The sequence below is a fragment of the Corvus cornix genome, chromosome 5 (genome assembly GCF_000738735.6).
Source record: "Corvus cornix cornix isolate S_Up_H32 chromosome 5, ASM73873v5, whole genome shotgun sequence".
Lineage (NCBI taxonomy): Eukaryota > Metazoa > Chordata > Aves > Passeriformes > Corvidae > Corvus > Corvus cornix.
The window spans coordinates 13,334,202-13,355,574 of NC_046335.1; the positions used below are offsets into that span (position 1 = coordinate 13,334,202).

General features: G+C 39.4%; 1 long non-coding RNA gene across 3 annotated transcripts in view; it reads right to left on the bottom strand.

Moving 5' to 3' along the window:
* LOC104686397 overlaps nucleotides 1-20,975 on the bottom strand; it is a 35,390-nt gene extending 14,415 nt beyond the window's left edge. For 2 of the 3 annotated variants that reach the window (XR_002045278.1, XR_002045270.2), the window contains exons 1-3: nucleotides 18,838-18,987; nucleotides 10,636-10,722; nucleotides 293-353 (exon numbers count right to left, since the gene is read on the bottom strand). This is a non-coding gene — a long non-coding RNA (uncharacterized LOC104686397). Of the gene's footprint in view, nucleotides 1-292; nucleotides 354-10,635; nucleotides 10,723-18,837; nucleotides 18,988-20,829 lie in introns of those variants that run through there. The other variant, XR_751332.3, reaches the window with a different exon arrangement.
* Between the last annotated feature and the right edge of the window lie 398 nt (nucleotides 20,976-21,373).

Below are 21,373 nucleotides of genomic sequence, written 5' to 3' on the forward strand. Positions count from 1 at the left end.
CCCCTGCCATTTCTGTGCCTGTATGTGTGTCTGTGTGTGTCCCTGTGCACTTGCTAGTGTATTTGCACTTGAAGTGCAAATACAGCAAAGCTGAATCACCACAGCCCAGACAAAAATTATGCCCTGGATTTGGGTTATTGAGATGTACATTATACTTTTTTTTTTCCCCACAGTGATGACACCTTCTGCAGCTGTTTAGGGGACTCTCAAGCTGTTTTGGAAACAGAACAGTGGGGTCAGAATATCAAACAGTGCAGAGGCAAATCGGGACACATAACAGAAATATACTCACCATTCTTTCTCTGCTGTACTCTGCGCTCAGCTGGAAAAACAGCCCTTCCTTTCATCACCTTCTGAAACCAAAGCACAAGCTGGTTGATAACATATAATAAATACAGTCCAAAAAAGCCGAGAGATGATCTACTACCAATCTTGGACCTGTTGGACCCGTTAATTCTACACAAAGGGGTAAGACTGGTCTAATACAGACTGTGGCCAAATGTTGCTGCAAGGAAATGCTTTGTCCAGCTCCCTGGATTCACTGTCATGTTTCAGAAGGAAGCCACATTTACTCTGAACCAGAGAAGGCAGGTGGGGATATAGAAAATATTTAAATGGGGAAGGGAGGATGGATGGCACAGATCCATGACTATGTCCTCATGTCATGTGGCAGGACTGTTCGCTGCGCCTCATAGCTGCAGTGAAAGGTTAGCACTTCTATTCTCAGACCACTCCTCAGCTTTGGACTAGAGTCTCTAAAATGCATCCAGAGTGCACAAAAGGACCAAACCTTATTGCCACTATTTACACAGGCTATCGGCTACAACAATACTTGAGATCAGCATCTTGCATTTATCTTTTGTTTAAGAGCTACTAAACTGGACCAGACAAAAGGCCTGTGTATCCTGCCTTTGACTATTGATGGTATCAGATGTTTAGGGATGAAATGTAACAGAATGGTTGCTCCCTAAATTTCTCTCCCTGCTTCCATTTGGCAATTTACAGATTCCTTTTAGGCTGTTACATCAGGTCAACTTGTCTGATAATCCTAAAAAGAGGACACAGTAACTTCATCTCAACCTACATGACTTTGCCTAATCTTTTTTGAAGCTATTTTTCCTATTGGTGCCCACAATATTCTCTAGCACTCAGTCAAAATTTTGTGAGAAAGTATAAGCAGCTGTCCTCTCTTCGTTTTTAAATTGCTCCCCATTCCTTTCATTTATTGACCCCTAGCTCCTCTTTGAATGTTTCTTCCATCTTTATCTTTGCCAAGCCATTTATGACACAGTAGGCTTCCTCACCTTGGACATGTTCTTTTGCTCAGCTACAAAGCCTAGTGAACTTTGAAGTTTGCAGTATATGGAAACCTCCAGGAAAACAAACAATTTTAAATAAAACTTTTCAGATCATGCCCACATTCATTCTCTGCAACATCTTTGACAGTATTTATCTGCTTCCTTAAAATGTGTCTTGCAACATGCTTTTAAACTGAAAGGTTAAGAGATTGCAAGCAATTTAAGGTAGAGATTGTATTTTTGTGTGTGCAGTAACAAGTATGATGGTGGGGCCTTTAAATATGACTGCAAGATAATAAATGAAAAAAATGGAATAGTAGCACACATAAAAAGCATTTAACAGTCTAACCTGTTCTACTATGAAAGAAACATGGGGTTCATAATTTTTGCTTTCACCAGTGAAGAAAACCCTTTATGAGCTTACTTATGTAAAACACACTTGTGGTCATAACTACTTTACTGGTATTTTAATCTTCAGGATTTTCAGTCCTCTAAATATCTAATTAGTACTTTTTTTAATGGTTTTATAAAAGCATCTTGGCATGTATGCATGGAGTGGCCTAGTGCCAAAGTACCATAACGTGCAGGAACAGTAACAACTCTGTCTCTGCACTGACTCTGCAGTAGAATATGATCGGGAAAAAATCAAATGCAAAACTGACAGGACAGCTCGCATTTCTGTTAGATCTCATCAATCCTACTCAAAGTGAGAACTCTGGATCTTTGACTGGCCTTTGGGGTTTTTTTCTTCCTTTTTTGCCTTTTACCTTTTCATGTTATCTTTGACCTACATATATTGGTCATACATATTGGTCAAATCCTCATATATATTGGTCAAATCCTGCCACCCCGGTGAGAAAGCTGAAGGGGAAGAAGACTAGGGCATAAAGGAGCTTGTCAAAAGGACACTGTAGATACTCAGAAGAGATTTTCTACCACAGATCATATGAGAAGTATGATTTTACTCTGGAGCTGCAGCCTAATGGATTGCATGGGATGTTCTGGAGATGGACTACCTGCTCCACTGGTAGTAGCAGAAGTTGAAGCACTAATATATATTCAGAGAGAGAGTCTTTTCCATTCAATTCTTTCTGCAAGGAGTCCTTAGTTTCTAAGCATCTGAACATTTAAAGACTTAAGTTAATGCAGAAATCCCAATAAAGGGCTTAGGTTTTCACCTAATGTTTCCTCCCACCTGTCAAAACTAGTCCTCAGCCCTTTCTCAAAACCCAAGTGTGATGTTCTCCACTTCTGCTCCCTAGCAGATAAAATGTCGACTTTGGCAAGTATATGCGACACACCAGTATGGCCCAGCCAACATAATGGCTCTATGGTGCCACTATCAGTCCACATAATTTACAGTCACCCTCAGATTGCTCTAACTCATGGCAAGGACAAAAGCTGGCTAATGATCAGTCAGTGCAAGGTGGCATCTTTGCTCACACCTCCCTCCCAATTAGCACTCCTTGCTCCTTGCCTGCAGCACAAAATCTGGGCCTTTATATTATTTTCCCACAACAGCAGCCTCCATCATTAATTAGTGTATGGAAGCTCTGGAGATCCATTGGGAACAGGAAAAAAAACATCCTCCTGTGACAGTGCTACTCATTCTAACAGCTCCAATTCGCCTCAAGCTGTTAGTGACACACCCGTGAGCTTGTGGCAACCCTGCACAAGACCTTCCTTTGGACTCAGGAAAGGAAACAATGTGATATACAACTCATGAAGCCTATGGCTTCCTGACTCATGACTGTATTATCTATATCTAATGGAGTTCCACCTGAGTCTGAAGCCTTTACTGTAGCTGGGACATTGGTAATGTCTCAATCCATGTGTACTCTCAGTTGACTAATAATGTACTTTAGCCTACAGAAATGCATCTTTCTCAGCAGGGAACTGATGTGGGTAACCCCTCTCTACTTTTCCACTTATTTTCCTAAAACTTGTGGAAATGCAATCTCAAAATCACCATCAGCTGGCTTACAATAAGAAGCTAGAAAGACAAATCTCACCTTGGATGAAAAAAGACAAAAGCAAACCAAACCAAACCTAAAAGCAACCCCAAACAAACAAAAAAAAAATCATACTAAAGAGAATCTGACAGAGGTCTGTACTTGTGTGTTGATTCCAGTTAAAGTCTGGCTAGACTAAAGATTTCTCAACAAAACTGGAAATTATTATCACCTTTTAAATATTTTGAAATAACTTTGGATAGGAAGGAAATTTCAGACTTCTATGATTCATTAGTCACTAATATTATTGCATTTACTTTCTGTGTGACACCAGGTACAAGGAGAGAGTATTCACATGGCATATGTTCCATATCAATCAAAACCACTATTAAAAATACATTAAGAAACAAATAAGTAGTTTCCCACAATCCGCTTTCCAAATGTACATAGCTTCGGCACAATTTTAGATATTAGTCTAGATTTGCAAACACCTTTGCTCAGCAAAGAACAGTTCAAGAATATATGATTTATTTTCTCTGTAGTCTTATTGCAGAAGGTGAACTCAATGTCTGCCCAGTTCAGATCATGGCTGTACTACCAGACTATGCACCCTGTTCTGATTAGTCTCCCAAAGTCCTAGTTTGACATCCAGTTGGTTCAGTTTAAATCTGAAAATGGTCCGAGGTCAGGCCTTTGGCTGTTGTAAGGTGCTGATCAGCAATCTGAAGGGGATATCCCCAGGATATTAAATCTATTGACCTATTGACACAAAATCTCTAATGGTTGAAAAGAGCTGTCAGTCATGACTAGTGGAGTCTCTGCTAAGCAGGATATGAAGTAAAACAAGCACGTTTTTGGATTATTCCCTAACAGTATCCCTTTTCAGATTTTTTCCTTGACCTTGAGCATGAGTCGACTCCTATGATAAGGGTCTGTGAGTAAAAGGCAGAGTCATCAGTTCAGATCACAAGGGAAAATTAACTTTAAACATTAACTTCATTCTTCAAAAGTTAAATAATGCTTCTGGCATCAACAAATTCCAAGCAAGATTCTGCTTTTTCTATTCACATTCTTTCCCATCCTTGTCCCATTAATGAAGAGCACCTACCTAATGTGCCTGGTCTGGTGTTATCACACAGAATATGTCACCTTCAATCCTCCTTTGTCTGTCGTCTAAGCATATATGCCACTGGGCAGAACAACCCCACCCCTTCTACATCTGTACAGGATTAAAGAGAAAGTTCTGTATATTACATAAACACCCATTTAGAGGGATGCAGGCAAGAGAATGGAGAGGGGACAAGGACCAGGTCAAAAGAAAATGTAGAGAAGGCAAAATATTTCATCTGCATTCTAAAATACAGAAAGTTAATTCAGATAAAATTGATTCCAGAACAGTATGCATTCTATTCCAGCAATATCTATTGCCATATGGGACTTTTAAATACTGGGTTTGGAAAGGAAAGAAAAGAACACAAGGTAGCCTAGTTAAAAACGCACCAGAAGTATGAAGACAGCAGCCCAGTCTGTTACTTGATATTCAAACCTTTTCAAAACTTTTCTGGGATTTCTTTCCTTTTCTTCTTGGGGATTCTATACTGCTATGATCAAACACTTGACAGCCATTTTCAAGTAATTTTGCATGATTTCCATACTGAAGAAATATTAAACATAAGATTCCAAGAAACTAGTCAGACTCTCTGCATTTTGCTATTTTCTCCAGCATAAGTACCCTAACCAGTGCCCCTAAGCATAGTACAATATCATACTATTTTTCTATATTTTCTTTTCCTCATTGAAAATTCAAAGCTTTCATATGTTTTCATGTTTGTTATACATTTTGATCAAATATCTCTTGAATATGTAGAAGGGAACAATGAAGAACAATATTTTGGACTGTAGTTGGCAGAGTGTTCAGATACATCTACCTATCCTGTGATGCATTTAAATTCTCTTCTTGAACAGCTTAGAATAATTAAGATTTTTAACACTATGTCTGAAGTTAAAAAATATACAAATAAAGTAAATGTATGTTAAAAAGTAGAGTACAACTGTGAAACAACAAAATACATTTTAAAAGGAGGAAGCAATATAGTCTAACTGCAAATGATTCATCTTAATGGCATAACAAGAAGAAAAACATACACCAATTTGGCATTACCATCAGCATTACAACTGTTCTGGTAAGGAAGGGGAGAGAGAAAGAGACTGACTTTAGATGGCTAAGTGCTGCCTATTAGCAGGGAAACAAGTACTCTACTTTGTAAAAGTTACCTTTTTATAACATTTTGGGGCTTTTCAGCTGATAAATGTAAATATTAATCATTGTCTTGAAAACTACTACACTAAATTTCTATTTCACTTACATCTCTGAGTGAGGCACTTTTACAGAAACAATTGCTCTCTGTTCATTAATTTTGAAGCCATTCTGCAGTGATTAACATGTGAAGTCTGCCAAAGCATTTTCAAGGTTGTTTTTGCACTTTTGTGTGTCTGCAGCTCAGATCACTGGAACGTGCTGTAGCTCCAAAAATACATAAACATCTTTATCATTCTTTAAACCCACTGCAAAAGTATTTTTAAAGCATAAGCATGTCTCATATAAACAACAGAAAATCTATGTGTCTTTTCATTTCAGGGGATGCATTACTACCTCAGGAACTTCTTTAAAGGTGACCCACAAATAATTTACCAGGAGTTAGTTTTATAAAGCATATACTTCATGATGAATGAAGAAAGAAGGCCAAAATGTTTATTTTATTCTTGTTACTTGAGTGAGGTTTGAGGGATTTTTTTTTTTTTTTGAGATATTTTTAAATTTCAGTTTGGTTTTCCTGTATTTTAATCACTGAACTGATTAGTGATTTAAAAATACATAGCATGGCTGAAGAGGACGGGGAAAGAAGAAAGATTTTAAACTTACCCTCTCCAAAAGCTTATGATACTATACTGCAGTACATCTCAGTAGTGTTAACAAAAGAAAAATACAAAATGTAACATGAATTACCACTAAAACTCCTTTGCTTTCCTTGATTCATTCCTCCCTTTATCTTTTTGACTGTTATGATATCATAATTTCACCAGTGATTCAGGCATAGATCATAGTAAATGGAGTAAGATATATAACAGGAAAGAGAAGGAACAAAAAGGGGGGGGGGGCGGGGAACCCAACCCACAATTATCAAACCTTCTTACATTTAATAAAATATCAAAAATATTATCTATACTCACATTCACTTTTTCTTTATGTTTAAATCACCCTTTAAACCCCCCTCCACCCCAAACCCTCCTAATATGGAGATATGATCTCAAGAAGTTCAGTTTTAAAGGCTTTTTTAACCAATAGCCCTTCTTTCTAATTATAAATGGACTGAAGAATCATGGCACTGATTTCCAACAGCAAAAGATGTGACAATTCATATTCAATTCTGTTTAACCGAGCATGTTATGCGTGATGTGCAAGAGAGTCACCTTGCTCCCGTACATCAACACCTGGAATAGGTATGGAGGCAGCATGCTTAGACACTGGCAAGGAAGGAGAATCTTGTCTTATTTGATAAGACCCCCATCTGCCCATCTTGGAAGCAACAGCACAGAATGTTTGGCATGGACTCCAGTTCAAGGACTGCAACAAGGATGTCCTATTCAGCCAACCAAGAGTGTTTTTTTGTCTGCCTTCCCCATGTCTGGCCTGAATACCTAATAGCCACTTGCTTCATAGCCACTTCTTAAGATGATGCACTTATGGAGTGAAAGACAATAACGATGAGATAGGGAGGCAAGGTAAATAACCAGAGATATCATGAGCCTTAGAGAAATGCACTAGGAGACTAGTGTCATCCTTGTTGCTTGTTTTCACTGTTGCAGAAAATCTTTTTGCAATATATATATAAAACCAAGTTAATCATGTTTTTAAGGCTTTGCAGATAAAGGTCCACAGTTCTGAAAAATACTACACCTCTGGATGAAGATGCATGGGCAAGGCTGTGTTTTGCATAAACTCACACCCATAATAGTCTAGCTCCGAGCTGGTGCTACCTGATGTATAAATGCTGCAGATCCCTTCTGCTTACCTCCCTTAGTGCTTTGAACAAGTCAGAATGCAAGCATACGTTTCTTGACTGTTTTAGTTTTATGCTATTGCTTTATCCCCAAGTACCACCTAAAAATTTCTTTCACTGAAGTCTGTCAGCATCAATAGACTAGAAAGAACTGCCTCCTCCATGCTACTAATCTCTTTTGAGAGAAGAGGTTGATATTAATTTCTTGGGTTATTTTCATCATCTTTAATATTAAAAGAGGGAAAAAGAGAGAGGGGGAGAGAAGAAAAGCAGCTCAGTCATCTGACTACTTCCCAAGTACCTTGGTTCATAAGGATGTGTCACAGTCTCCACTGGAAAGCCTGTAGACTTACACCACTATAAAAGGGAACTGAGTTCCTCCAGTCATGAAGATAGATATTTTTTAAGGTCAGCCTTTCTGGGTTTTAGGACCTTATGCTTGTGTTAAGAAAAACCTTTCCACAAAGGGTAAGGGTGAGAAGGACAGCACTGCATTACCCACATTTCTGTCAGCTGCTAACCTTCACCTCAGACACATCCTCCTGAAGAGGGACACAACCACAGTGCTGGTTCATTTGCTCTGAGCTTTACTCTGCTCTTTCTCCACCCTACCAGGCTGTTTGGGGTTGCTCACTGGAGCCATCTTGAGTGTATTTGCCACCAGCTGCTTCCCACAACCTCGTTGCTCCCCTACCCACCTCCAGAGTGTTGCACCACACTGCAGGAGCCTGCAGTGCCATTTGCCAACACCATCTGCCAGACCTCCTGAGCCAAGATTACCTCCTCCCAAACCCACACCATTTCTATCAGGGTTTCAAAGCCTGCAAACAAGGGGTCACAATCTGAAAAGAAGGGCTCAAAAAATCTGAAGCTGCTGTTCTTATTCCCAGAATCTTTTCTTTCTCCTTCCAGCCCACAAACATCATCCTTATATTGCAGTAATTGTTCTGGGAGAAAAAGAAAATTCCAGTACAACTTTTGACTGCTGTTTCAAGCACATGAGCAGCTGCATCAAAGCTGTGAGGAGATAGTCCTAATAATGTCTTCTCTATCTCCAGACTGTCCCAGTCTAAAGAACTGAAACTAAAGAGCCAGATGGTGTTCACGTATACTTATCCTTGAATTCTAGTTTCAATCTCCCCCTCAGGAAGTCTTTTAATAATAGAATTTAGAAGTTGCCATATATCATTCTTGTGAGGTACTTACCGCACCCTATACATCTTTAACTTCCAGAAATTTCTTGTTTACATATTTTTCCCTTTCCTTTCTAAAGTGTCTGCATCAGACTGACCCATCCCAGCAGGACTGAAGAATGTTAAGTCTTCCTCTATTGCTACTCCCTTTTTGATGAAATGCCTCTGCTTGCAGCCTCAAGCTTCACCACTTCTTTGTTCCTCTGGGCCCCTCCCCCCCATACACTTGGCAAGGACTGTGGTCCTTCTACAGCTGCACTGGGCACAAGGGCATATTGCTGATTCCATTTATGAGGAGAAAGCCTATGAAAACTAGGCTCTACTAAGAAAAAAAAGTCAGGTTATTACACTGAAACCACAGAGTATTTCTTTCATATTCAGTTCAAACAGGGCTAAATATGCAAAGAGTAATTTTTCCTTTGTAAACCATACTTTTCCAGGGGTTTTGGTCTGCTTCTGGAGAAAAAGGAGAGGAGAGCAGAATCCCCAAGTTCTACTTCTGCTTTTGACTCTCAGCTAGCTGTATGATTTTCTCAGATTCCTCAGTCAAGGCATTCCTCAGTTTACCAATTTGCAAAGTGGATACAACAGTGATATATCCACAGGAATTCAGAGAATAAAAGCAGCTGTTTGCAAAAGACTTCAACACCGACAAAAAAAAAAAAAAAGCAAGTAACTTATTCTTTCAAATTAAAAATGGGATAGATTATTCACATATCTATACATCAACTCAAGCCATGAATCTGCTTGTAAGTGAACCACTCCTACATGAACCCTGCACTCTGTTTATAAGGCACATTGTTTCCTTTATAAAGCCTACAGAAGTCAGACTTTGATTTGAATATAATAAAATTGCAGAAACAGCAGAAGCTGGCCATGTAACTCCTTTTTTAATGAATACCTAAAGTAACAGTCCTCTAAGCCATTGTGTCATCTTTCAACTCCTGTCCCTCCCTCCCCCTTTCTGCACCAAACTCGAGGAAAAGAAAAACTGATTGGCAGGTACTGTAGCTAGCGTGAATAACCACGACTATATATCTTGTCAAAAATCAGCATGTACTTTAAAAAAGAAGAAAGTAAAATATGAAGATAAGAGGAATAATCTGAGGCTCTCCCATATTCTCATTCAAATTTTTCTATTTAGATTTCACTATATTTCCTTTTTTAACCTTCTCCTGCAGGTCTTTATATATAGGACAAAAAAATCCACTTCTGTCATTTAAAGCATGATGAAAGTACCAAAGAAAAATCTATTTTCAGCTGTTTCTCGTTAGAGCACTTTTTTGCCACTGTGATGAAAGTCAATGCAAAGAAAGAAAGACGAGTCACTGATGAAGATGAAGAAGCATTTCTGATCAGCCATCTGTTCAACCAATTAAAACCCTCGCAAATAAAGTTGTGTATACTTATATAGCTAACCCATAAAGATATACATATCTGTGTGTACACTGGCATGCGAATACATACATATAAATACCATGTAAAGTCTACTTTGCATACACTGAACTCTGCTTACATGCTGAGCATAGCTAATTAAATACACACATAGAGAAACACTGAAAATGTGAAATAGACTTTGGCCCTGCTGGGGAACAAAGCCTTCTCTATTAACATCCTTTTCTCTTAATGGTCCTTATGCAGTAAAAATAAAGTCCAAACACTATAATTTCACTCCCAGAAAAGTTACAAATACTGTAGGTATCTTTAGAAACAGCTGCAAAAGTGGATTCACTTCTGACAAGATTGGTGTTAATTACCAGTAAGGACTTCAGTATAATACTATTTAAATCATTTTAAATTATCCCTCTCAAAAATTAATTTTTCATCAAAGATTACACAAAAAAATCATGATATCATCTCTGCAGCTGCGATTTAGTAATAATTTCATCTATTATTACCAATGTCAGTTAGATAAAAGAAAAATGGCATCCTACTGTGCTGATTCCAGCATAGGCCATATATAGAAATTTTTAACTATCACTTATAATCGCCTTGATGAGCTTAAACCTCCTCTCAATTAACACCCTAAATGACACTGAGACATCTTAATGGAGGATGTAAGTAAAGGAAAAAGACTTTAATCAAAGAATAAAAAGAGAAGTGCCAAGCAAAAGGAGGAAGTCTGGTGCACCTCTCAGTGTCCAATCTCACAGGGGTCCTTTATCTTGTCTTGAACTTCTTGTCATCTTTATATTGCGACTGTAACTTCACAGCAGCCCTAAGAAGGTAAAAAAAAAAAAAAAAAGGTGTGCATATTCTTATCTGCAATTCTCATCCTCATCTTAGAAAGACAGTGGGGGTTTACACCAAACAGGCAAACATAGTTTAAATGAAACTGAAGAGACTGTGCAAAATAAAACAATTTCAGCTTACAATGAGGCTTACTCCATTTTGGTTATTACTTCAATAGTGGTCCAGGGCAAATCTTAAAGAATGGAATACAGTGATTCACATACTATTCAATAAACCTTGAATGAGCATGTTCTGATTCTAACATCCCAACCTCAATAAAAGTTATGCTTTCACAAGCAGCAGGTAATTATACTTCTAAAGATCTCATCTGCCAGACAACCACGTAAATATTTGCTTAAATGGCACCTACAGTCGATATTATTAAGGGCATTTTTTTGTCTCCTTTAGTATATCTCTAAGACTCATAATGCAAGCATTTAAACGCATACACATACTGGGTGGTTGCGATAGCACTCTTCAAATTTCAGGAAAGCTGAGAAATAGGTCTCTACCTAGTGTTTCCCAACCTTGTGAACTCAACTTTCTAGCCTTCAGAGTAACCATCCAGATGTAGTAAGTTGATAATCTTCAGCTACTCTCTGCAGACTTCTTGCTACACACTTGTGCAAAACTCCTGGGGGTTGACTATAGCCTGGGAACTGCTGTTTTGGGATGCACACAGCTGTAGGTACAGGCAGAGGGTGGTTTTGCCCTGGTTTATGAATCAGTGACAATCTGCCAGCTCTGATAGGGAAAAAGGGCTTTGGGAAGTGTGATCATAAATTATCTCTGAGGAACTTTGGGAGGTGCTCTAAGTGCCTGGGTACCATAAAACTCTGCTGCACCAGCTAGTGGGGCCATTAGGTTTGGAAGTATCTAAACAACAAATAGAAGTTCATATATATATATACACACACATACATATTTTTTACATACATATATATATATACACACACATATATATATTTATGTCTGTATATATATAGTTTCACTGCCTAATATTTTTTAAGTTAATTCACTCATAATGAGAACCAAATTAATATTTCTGGATGCATTAATAGTAAAAAAAAAAAAAAAAAAAAAGCCAATTAAAATCAGCCATGGTATTTCATTCCTTTCAAGTGTTTTTTGCCCATTACAGCTTTACAAACTGTTAGCTACAAATTACACCAGTTAAGGATTCAGGTTATTTTGATCAACAAATAATTTGAAAATGGATTTTGCTTTTATTTTTCATAGGTGTTTGTTGAATAGTTCATCCAACCATTTCAGCTTGTGGGTTGTTTGCTTCAGCTTTTCACTAGTCACTCCTATTCTCTAAGCACATGGTATTTATGACTGTTAAAAGAGCCCCTCAGGTAAAGATAAGAAATATCCCAACCTCTGCTCCATAACAGGCACAATATCCACTAAATTTAGTCACTGCTGTTACAGAGAAATTGATCAAACTCTCCTGTGCTGGATGATTTTAGATGCATGAATATTACATAGCAACTAATAATGAGCAATGGACTGTATTGTTAGGGAGAAATTTGCTGATGTGCAGTGAATCATGGAATCATAGAATCATAGAACACCCTGAGTTTGAAAACACCCACAAGGATCATCGATTACAGCTCCTGGCCCTGCACAGCATCATCCCCAAGAGTCACCCTGTGTGCCTGAGTATTGTCCAAACACTTCTTGAGCTCTGTCAGGCTTGGTGCTGTGACCACTGCCCTGGGAGCCTGTTCCAGTGCCCAACCACCCCCTGGGTGAAGAACCTTTTCCTGAAATCCACCCTAAACCTCCCCTGACACAACTTCAGGCCATTCCCTCAGGTCCTGTCACTGGTCACTACAGAGAAGAGATCAGTGCCTGCCCCTCTTCTTCACCTTATGACAAAGCTGTAGACTGCTGAGGTCTCCCCTCAGTCTCCATTTTGTCCAGGCTGAACAGACCAAGTGACCTCAGCATCTCCTCATACGGCTTTGTATTAATATCTGTGCAATTTTCAACATTCACAAATATTACCCTCCCATGAGGCAGCTCTCTGAATATTTCCTACTAAAGACCTTTTTGTGACTCAAAAAAGAAATAACCTTCCAGCATTTACTCTCCAAAGTGTTTTTTGTTCAGGTTTCTTTCACCCCCATTTGGACTTCTAGCCAAACACATTTTTTTCATAAATTAAAATTTAGGGTGGTTTGATTTTGCATATATAACATACAAGGTGGCAGTGAAGTAATGCATGCAATTAAAAAAAATCCCAACGTATCCACTGATCTGAAGATTGGTCTATCAGTTTACAAAAAAAAAAAAAAATGCTAATAGCTTTTCAAAAACAAAATAACTTGCATCAGTTGCTGCAAGTAACCAGTCTGCTGCTAAATGCTAAGCACCCCATCTCAAAGACAACTCCCTGTCTGATCAAGGAAATGGTTATTTTCTTATCCAACAGAACTCCAAGTACACTGCTTTTAACTTGGTCTCCATTTCACTGTTTCACCAGTATGATAAGCATTTCTGTTGATTACAAGCCCAAAAAAAATGCCTTTTCTGATCAAAATGGCAGTGGCAACAAGGAGCCTAAGGCAGACTCGGTAATGCTGATATCAAAAGGAAGGCCTTTTCCTGGAATTGGGTTTGAGCTGCCTCAGCAAGTGACTCTCATAAACTGCATCTCTTCAGAGGAATGGGAGAGTGCCAGTCAAGCCACACTGAGAAATACTTTCAAGTGCAGACAAGCCTTTGAGCTCTGATATTCAGAATCAGCTAAACAAATGCATACTTCTGTGTGGATGGACATTCTTGAACTGGTTAATCATTTTGTGACCTTGCCAGCATTAAGGAGTTTGGCAAGACAGTTAAATCAGTCTAATATTGAGAAAAAAAAAAAAAAATTTTCCCAATATTTTCTTCTGCTCTCAGCTATACACTGCTGCTTCTTGCTCTGCAGAGACACTTGAGTGTTCACCTGATCTCTAAGCTAACCAATTTATTTCACTAAACTGGCAGAAAATGCTGCATTGGTATTTGCTGCATTCATTTGCTGTCTGTATAGTAAGCTGAAGCAGCTTGCTGGGGCATCAAACAAGTTCCAGAGCCAGCATGAGAAGAAGGGAGGGAGGAAGGTTTTTCTTCTCTGTATCAGTAGGATTTTAGGATTGTCCTCTGGGGAAATCAAGCCTTTAAACACTGTTATGTCACTGTACTTGGAGTTATCACTTTGGCCATGCCAAAGCTATTGCTCTGACCAAAATACAGGGATGTCTGGTAAGAATAAATGACAAGACTTGCACAAAAACAGCTGGGTTTTTTTCAGGGTGGAATAAATTACACAGAGACATACACCAGCCTGGCAGTTGATTAAGATTGTGAAGAAGACAAAGAGCAAGCAAACCACACTTCCCTCTCCTAACCAGTACTGCTATGGCTGCAACTCCCCTGACGTATATGCCATTTTACCTACAAAGGAGTACTTCTGCTCTATACTTATCTTGTTCAGAAAGTTGTATCAGTTTATCAGCTTTTTGTACCAGTGTAAACTTAGCTTCCAATGGAAGTGCCTGACAGTCCAGCTATATCACAAGCCCATTCTAGCTAGGATATGGTCATAACAGAAACCTTTCGGCTTTTGATTACGAAGAAAGCCTATATTTCAGTGGATGTCCTGCCATGAAGCTGCACAGCTGCTATTTTTGCTTCTTCAGTCACCACCTTTCCAAACAAAAAAGTTCTCTGTGTGCTGTGAATAACAATAAAAAAATCTATTCAAAATTACTCTGCTGCATTTGTGTCCTTTTATTTCTTTGCCAACAATATATGAGTTCACTCTAAAATTCGCAACATTCTGCAGTTGCTTGAGAGCCAGGACAGCTCTCAAGCCAGGTCTAAATTATAAAGTGTTGTTGACAAAGCTGTTTCAGTCACAAGCATGAAAAAAATCACACCCTTAATTGATATAGATATGGGAGCAACACCCTCTGTATAGATGTAAGAATCCCTTTGCTGGCATGGCTTATGCCACTCAAAAAGGTAGTTGAAGAAAAAAGACTCCTTTTGCCAATGTGTATTTTTCCTCTGGTACAACTCAGCCAACAAAGCCTGTATATCGTGGACCAGTGATCCCCAAATTTTCTGTAGCAATCCTTGCTTGAGAAAACCAGCCATGTGTAACACCACCCAGCAACCAGGTCCCTTCCCCCAAACTGAGCTTTAGTTCCGCTTTGTGTCCCTCTTCCTATCTTTCTGGCACTTTTTCTCTTCCCCCTCCCACCTCATATGTCCCCTCCTCTTTATGGGACCATTTCTGACTAGATTCACTCAGATATGATCATCTCTTTTCTCCCAGCACTTCTGATTGAGTCTGACTGGGAAACCTTGGTGCAAACTGTAACAGACCCTGTCAAAATGAAAACAAAATGAAAGCTAGGAAAGGCTTTCCATTTTATCCCTTAGTTCCATCATTCTCACCACTGATGGTCACCAAACCTCAGGAGAGTTGAGTCTGATAAGGACCTCTGGAGATCAACCAGTCCAACCCCATGGTCCAAGCAGAGCCAACTGGAGCAGGTTGCTTAGGACCTTTTCCAGTCAGGTCTGGGGTATTTTCAAAGATGGAGACAATGAGGAAATCCATGTTGGAACCCGTATCATTTAAACTATCCCCCTATGGAAGACATCTCAAAGTCTGCACAGACTCCATCAGGTTTTTCTCATTTAGTTCCAATACCCTGTAGCTGGAGAGAGACAGTTAAAGATAGAGCAGACATTTAAAAATGAGGCATCATTTGGGGAGTTAATGTTGATTAATTTCCTGTAGTTTCTCTATCTTTCTACCTATTTTTGAGAAATTGGAAGACAGTGTCCTCTGTTTATTTGTATTGAAGTTGCTACCTGACCCCTAATAATTCTGAGTCTACTGATACTTCAGGGGACATGAATGTGTCTAGCAGGAAGGACTGACTCTTGTTCTGCATTTGAGATATAGACTCATGTACTTCTACGGCATAGACAGAGGTTATTCCTATTTTATATATTAAGTTAAAAATATACCTATGACAGAAATAACAAGGAAATCAGTATGAAATACATAGAGTTGTGTCTAGGTTGTAGACATGCTCATCCCCTCCTCACTCTCTTCTCTTCAGCTTATTCTCAATGAAGTATCTTGCCATACACTCCCTAAGCCACTTTAGGTTCATTTAACTGAAGATTTAATCTTGCAGAATGGAATCCTCCTACACTATATCGTATGCTTGGATGGATCTATGGCTAACTGGACAGGTGCAAGGATGAATTATAATACAGCATTATGTTAGCAAATGCTGCCTCCACATACAACTTTCAGAAGGAAACTCTGGCCTATAAAGTTGCTTCATTTAAGGTACAGTACTAAAAGAAAAAAAAAAAAAAAAGCCAAATTAAAAGAAGATCGAGTCCTGCAAAGCTAATCATACAGGGAAAATACTGTGGTTTGTTTTCTGAATTTATGTCTTCAATCTTAGAAGAAGAAGTATAGGAAATATAATTTAACAGTTATATTATCTTAATATTTATATGAAGAATTGACTGAGCAACTATAACTCATTTGACTTCTTCTTCGAGATTAATTGAACTATGTGAAATCATTGTTCTGTCTCTCTCTTATTAATGCCACTATGTTGCAGTAAACAAGTGAGAGCGTCTCTTTAATAGATATGAGATTTTTTTTCAAAAGAGCACAAAGGTCTGTGTAGATGATGAAATTTCTATTCTTGAAAATCAGCTCCATCAGAGTTGAAACAGAGCAAGCACTTAACACATAAAAAAAGGATGGCTCTAAGTGAAGAAAAAGATTGCATCCAATTGAAATTTCAGGGAATGTAAGTAAGGAGAATGCAATCTCCCAGTCAGAAATTGATTAAGACACCACTCTTTAAGCTGGGAGATCTTTCGGTTTTGTAAGTGGACAAGACCAAGTTAGTATTTCATTCAAGAAGTGCTACACTGACAACAGCACAGTCTTCCCAGCAAGGAGGGACAGCCAGGCAGAGGAAGTATGCAGCTGAAATCCTGATACCACAGAAGTTCAAGTTCTGTATTCTCAATCTATCTTTCCTCTAGAGCTCTTTCTTTCCTTGAAACATTAAATTTAGAAAAAAAGTCTTGTAAGATAAGAACAGAAAATACCTAGTACAGAACAAATCTATGTCTACAAAATTCCTGAAAAGAAAGCATGAGTTTCCTACTCAGACTGCATTAGTAATTATTAAATGGTAACAGCATTTTTATGTTTACAATATTTTTCTCTGTCTGTCAATTATTCATACTCTGATAGCCTATTTTTTCATTGAAATTCTCAGTAGCAGTTGAAAACTGCAAAATTCAGCTGAATAAAATGGCAAAATAGGTTCAAAATTACTTGGGACATATTCTGGAGTCTAAATCTCAAGTCTAGTTTGTCATTAGGATCATGAGCAATCTCAAAAAGTCCTTAATTCATACCACAAGCTTTGGCCTCTAAGGCTATATATACATAGTGTTGACCCCCTTCATTTAAAACTGGCAAGACAATATAACATGGTTTTAGCTATAGTGTCTCCAGAACATTCTTGCTAATGCATCACCAAACTACTCCCTGCAAGGATAAAGACACTGCAAAACCAGCCTTAGGGCAGCTGTTTCCCCAGGAGCACCACGGGACTGCCACAGAGGTCACAGTCCAGGGCATGTTCATGCATCCTTTGTGCCCTCTTAATACCTTGTGTGAAAGATGGGCACTCACTTAGCAAAAAACATGCCAGCAGCAGATCAATGTAAACTGTGCCACCTTCCAACCATTTTAATGCTCAATTGTGATAGAATAAGACGTTTGGTGGACTGCAATATATAAGCACTGCCCCACAGTTAAGCTTTAATTAGTTAAGGCAGCATAGAGCCTCCCTGGAACAATATGCTTGTATTTCTTAGAAATGAAGACATGCTTTTATAGAAATATGAACTAAGAATAACTACTTTTTATATGCAAGGTAAAGGTGGGAGGAATTAGGGCATGAAATCCTCAACAGACAGCTCATGAGCTTTCTCTTCTGGGTGGTGTTTGAAATATAACTACTTCCTGAAGAACAGCAACAACTAACAGTCTAGATACAGTAGTAAAAGTGCCAGGAAGGGGTGTACCCTATATGACACAAGTGGAGTGTGTGCAACAGGAAGGAAGAAAAGGATTAAAATTGCTCATGTTTTACTATTTCCTGCCTCTGCCACTGATGATGCTCTGTGAGATCCTTACTGATGCATTTCACTCCCTACCCAAACTGAAAATATGTGTGCCATAAAGATGGTGTTTTAACTATCTGCAAAAACATTTTGATCTTTGGATTAAAAAGCCATAAAACAAACTGAATCTCAAGGCTGAATGCAGAAGAAAGCCTGGGATGAAAAAATCCAAAATGTAAAGATTGTCTTGCCTAATTATGGGTTAGTCTCCTGCAGCCAACTGGCTGTGGTGACACGGCCCTGCTTCAGACAAGGAGCAGTGCATAAAAAATGTTGACTAATAATGTTATGGCATTAAGTGGTAACAATCTTACAGCAAAATATTGTATTAAGTTTCTATATTGGAATTTGAAGTCTATGGATACGCAGAATACAACAATTTCAAATGAACAGCAGAGTTTGTCCTAAGTATAGTCACTTCAGTTAAAAAATGAATGGGTTTGAAGACATGTGGTGGAGAATAGTTAAAAATTACTGGAGTACTCTTCAGATTATTGAAGCAATCTAGGAAATCTAAATTGGTCTGCAGTGCCCGTTCCCAGAGCACCCTATTCACTTCCAAAATGAAGTGCTCTTATTAAAAAAAAAAAGAGGAAAAAAAAAAAGTGAAGCATTGCATTTGGAAAGGATGAAGCACTTCCATTTTTTGGGGGTTTTTTTTAGCAAATATTTCTTTTTGGAAGCAAATCAAAAAGCATTTTATCACTGTAGGCAAACTCACAAATGATTTAAAAATTAAGCCCTATTTAAAACAAAAGGAGAATAATTAAAATAACACTAACAGTCTCCTGCCTTGAAACACAGGAAAAGTGAAAGCGAAATAGAGAAAAAAGTAGGTGAGAGAAGAAAAAATCCATACCTTCAAGGGAGGAAAAAGAATTGTAGGGACATCTCTGACCTGGTCTGTGTGCTTTGCAGAGATCCACAAATCAATACACTGCTGGAGCACTAGGGTGGTCTTGGGAATAGACCATGGTGACCCTATCTCCTCACCTTTGGCTGCATGAACTTCCTTCACATCACAGAAGATGCCTCTCCTCCTTCCTGGTTGTATCTTGTGACTGCTCCCTTAACAGCTGCACTTGCTCAGGACTCCTTAACAACTCTTTCTGTATGGATTTTTCTTTCTTTGGTGAGAGACATCTTGCATGGGCTGATTCTAAAGATGTTGTTGTGATTTAGTCAGGGTTAAAGCTCCAGATCGTCAGTGTGTAGGACTAGGGAGAATTTCAGCTTTCATTTAACATGAGAGTGTTTTCTAGCCCCTATAGTTGGTTATAAAAACTTGGAAATGTGTCCCCAGAAAACTATAGACTCCAAATCCCAGCAGGCAAATAGAAAGATCTCCCCTTTCTCACCACTCCACATGCAAGCCAAATTATTTTTAAAGTTCAGTATTTAGAAACCATCTTTGCAACTGTGGAACATTTGGGTCTGGCAATCTCCCTGTGCTCTGCCTCCCTCCTGGGATGGAACCTTTCCTCACCAGCTAAGATTAAACCAAGAACCAGGACAGGGGCTCTTGGTAGACTGAAGCCAGATTGGAGAGAGTGAGATAAGCCTGGAGCAGGGAGTTCAGGCTCCCTGAGCATCGAGACAGAGGCGTTGCCCCTCCTGGAGCAAGTGCTGAGGGTGAAGTTGCAGGCTGGCAGCCTGCCGCCACCCTGGGAGAAATCCAGTGAGGGTTTATGTCTGTGGGACCGAGGAATGCAGCGGGCCCCGCTCCGAGGAAAGAAGGAGAGTCAGCTTCACTGCCAACAGAATTAGGGCTCTCTTCCAGCATTCAGAAACATACATACTTTTATATATCTGCCACATGGCTTTGCTGCGCAGCAGCACATGTGTTGTGGCTGCGCAGCACTGAGTGAAAAGAGCACCCAAATCAAGGAGTGTTGTGGGTGGGGAGGTGGCTCTGGGTGGGTACTGGGCAGATGGATGGTGGTACCTGAGGTTGGGGAAGAAAGCTAAAAACACTCATCTTCTTCCAGCCAAAGAAAAGGTTTGCACCTGATTGACTTCATGCAAGAGGAGGAGACCCATTACCAGCACTGATCAAACATGCAAGGGAAGATCCGGCCTTTATTTTCTTTCCCTGATTTTGTTATTGTCAAGGTGTGCCCTGGTGGTGCTGTCTGTAGTAAAAATGTCTTCATGGAGACCAGACCCCATTGAATCAGGCAACAAAACCATAAGAAATGATCATAAAGAGCTTACATTGAAAGCTGACATGAGGGGTGAAGGGTAGGTAGAATGAAACATTCCAATTCCAGTCTCAGGTTACTGAAGTCTTGCTCCAGCGGCTTAACTACAAAAGACATCTCTCCTCCTAGCTTAAGTTAACAGGGGGGCAACCATTGAAAAATCAGGCCCTGTTTTCCCACTGCTCTTCTGAAAACAGGCCACATCATAATTTTCAGCATACATTTGTGCTTAAGATAGAAAATTCTGTAAAAGTGGACATTCTTGACAAACACGCCTAGGGTTCATGAATAGACTTGGAAAACAAGGACACAATTTAGGGAGTCAGTTCTGAATGCAAAAGAAGGTTTTCCTTGCCATGGCCAGAGCCAGTATTTGCTCATCAGCAAAGCAGGTGACACAAGACAATCTGCATGCAGCCGAAGGCTGATGGAAAGCTTGTTTGTGCTCAGCACGCTAGAGAAGTTGTTCGGGAACAGTTACGTAAAGATTAGCCCTGTAACGCTGCCAAATACTTTGTGTTATTATGTGCTGTGTTTGTGCCAGGCAGCCCCACATGTCAGAGCTGCCTCACAGGGCAGTTTTAACATGCACACCCACATTTTCAGAGTGCTCAGAAGAATAAAAAAGCCACGGAGGAACCAACTCTGACCTCATTCGCATGGCTGCCACCGCCGATTCCCGTCAGCTTGCCTGAGTGCAACCAGTGTAGAGCCAGAAAGGCACATCTACCGCATTTTGGAGATGGCTGTCCTCGCCTCCCCTCCTCCTCCTGACCCATCATGTTTCCTCAGAGAATCCCAGCTGCATGGATAAAAAAAAAGTAGCAACTCAACCATGTGGGAGCATACAAATTTAATGTTGGCTAAAGATGAAGGCTGTCTAAATAACACAATGGTTGGAGTTATGCAGGTCACAAGTCTAGGGAGTAAGGAGCTCACGGTGTTTCTTTTCTCTTCTCCCTTGCTCAGTTTTCTTCACAAAAGTTCATTAAACAATGATTCTTTCCCCTTTAAAAATTTATGAATGAATGATGTGTTCATGAAAATGAGAGAGCAAAAAGGCCTGGCCATAGGCAGGCTCAGCACAGTCTAGCACTCTGCAACCTTCCCCACGTTCCTTCCTCTCTCAACGTACTTCCAGCCTGACCCAAAACACTACTCCCCATGATATCTACAACTCACAGAGGGAGAGAC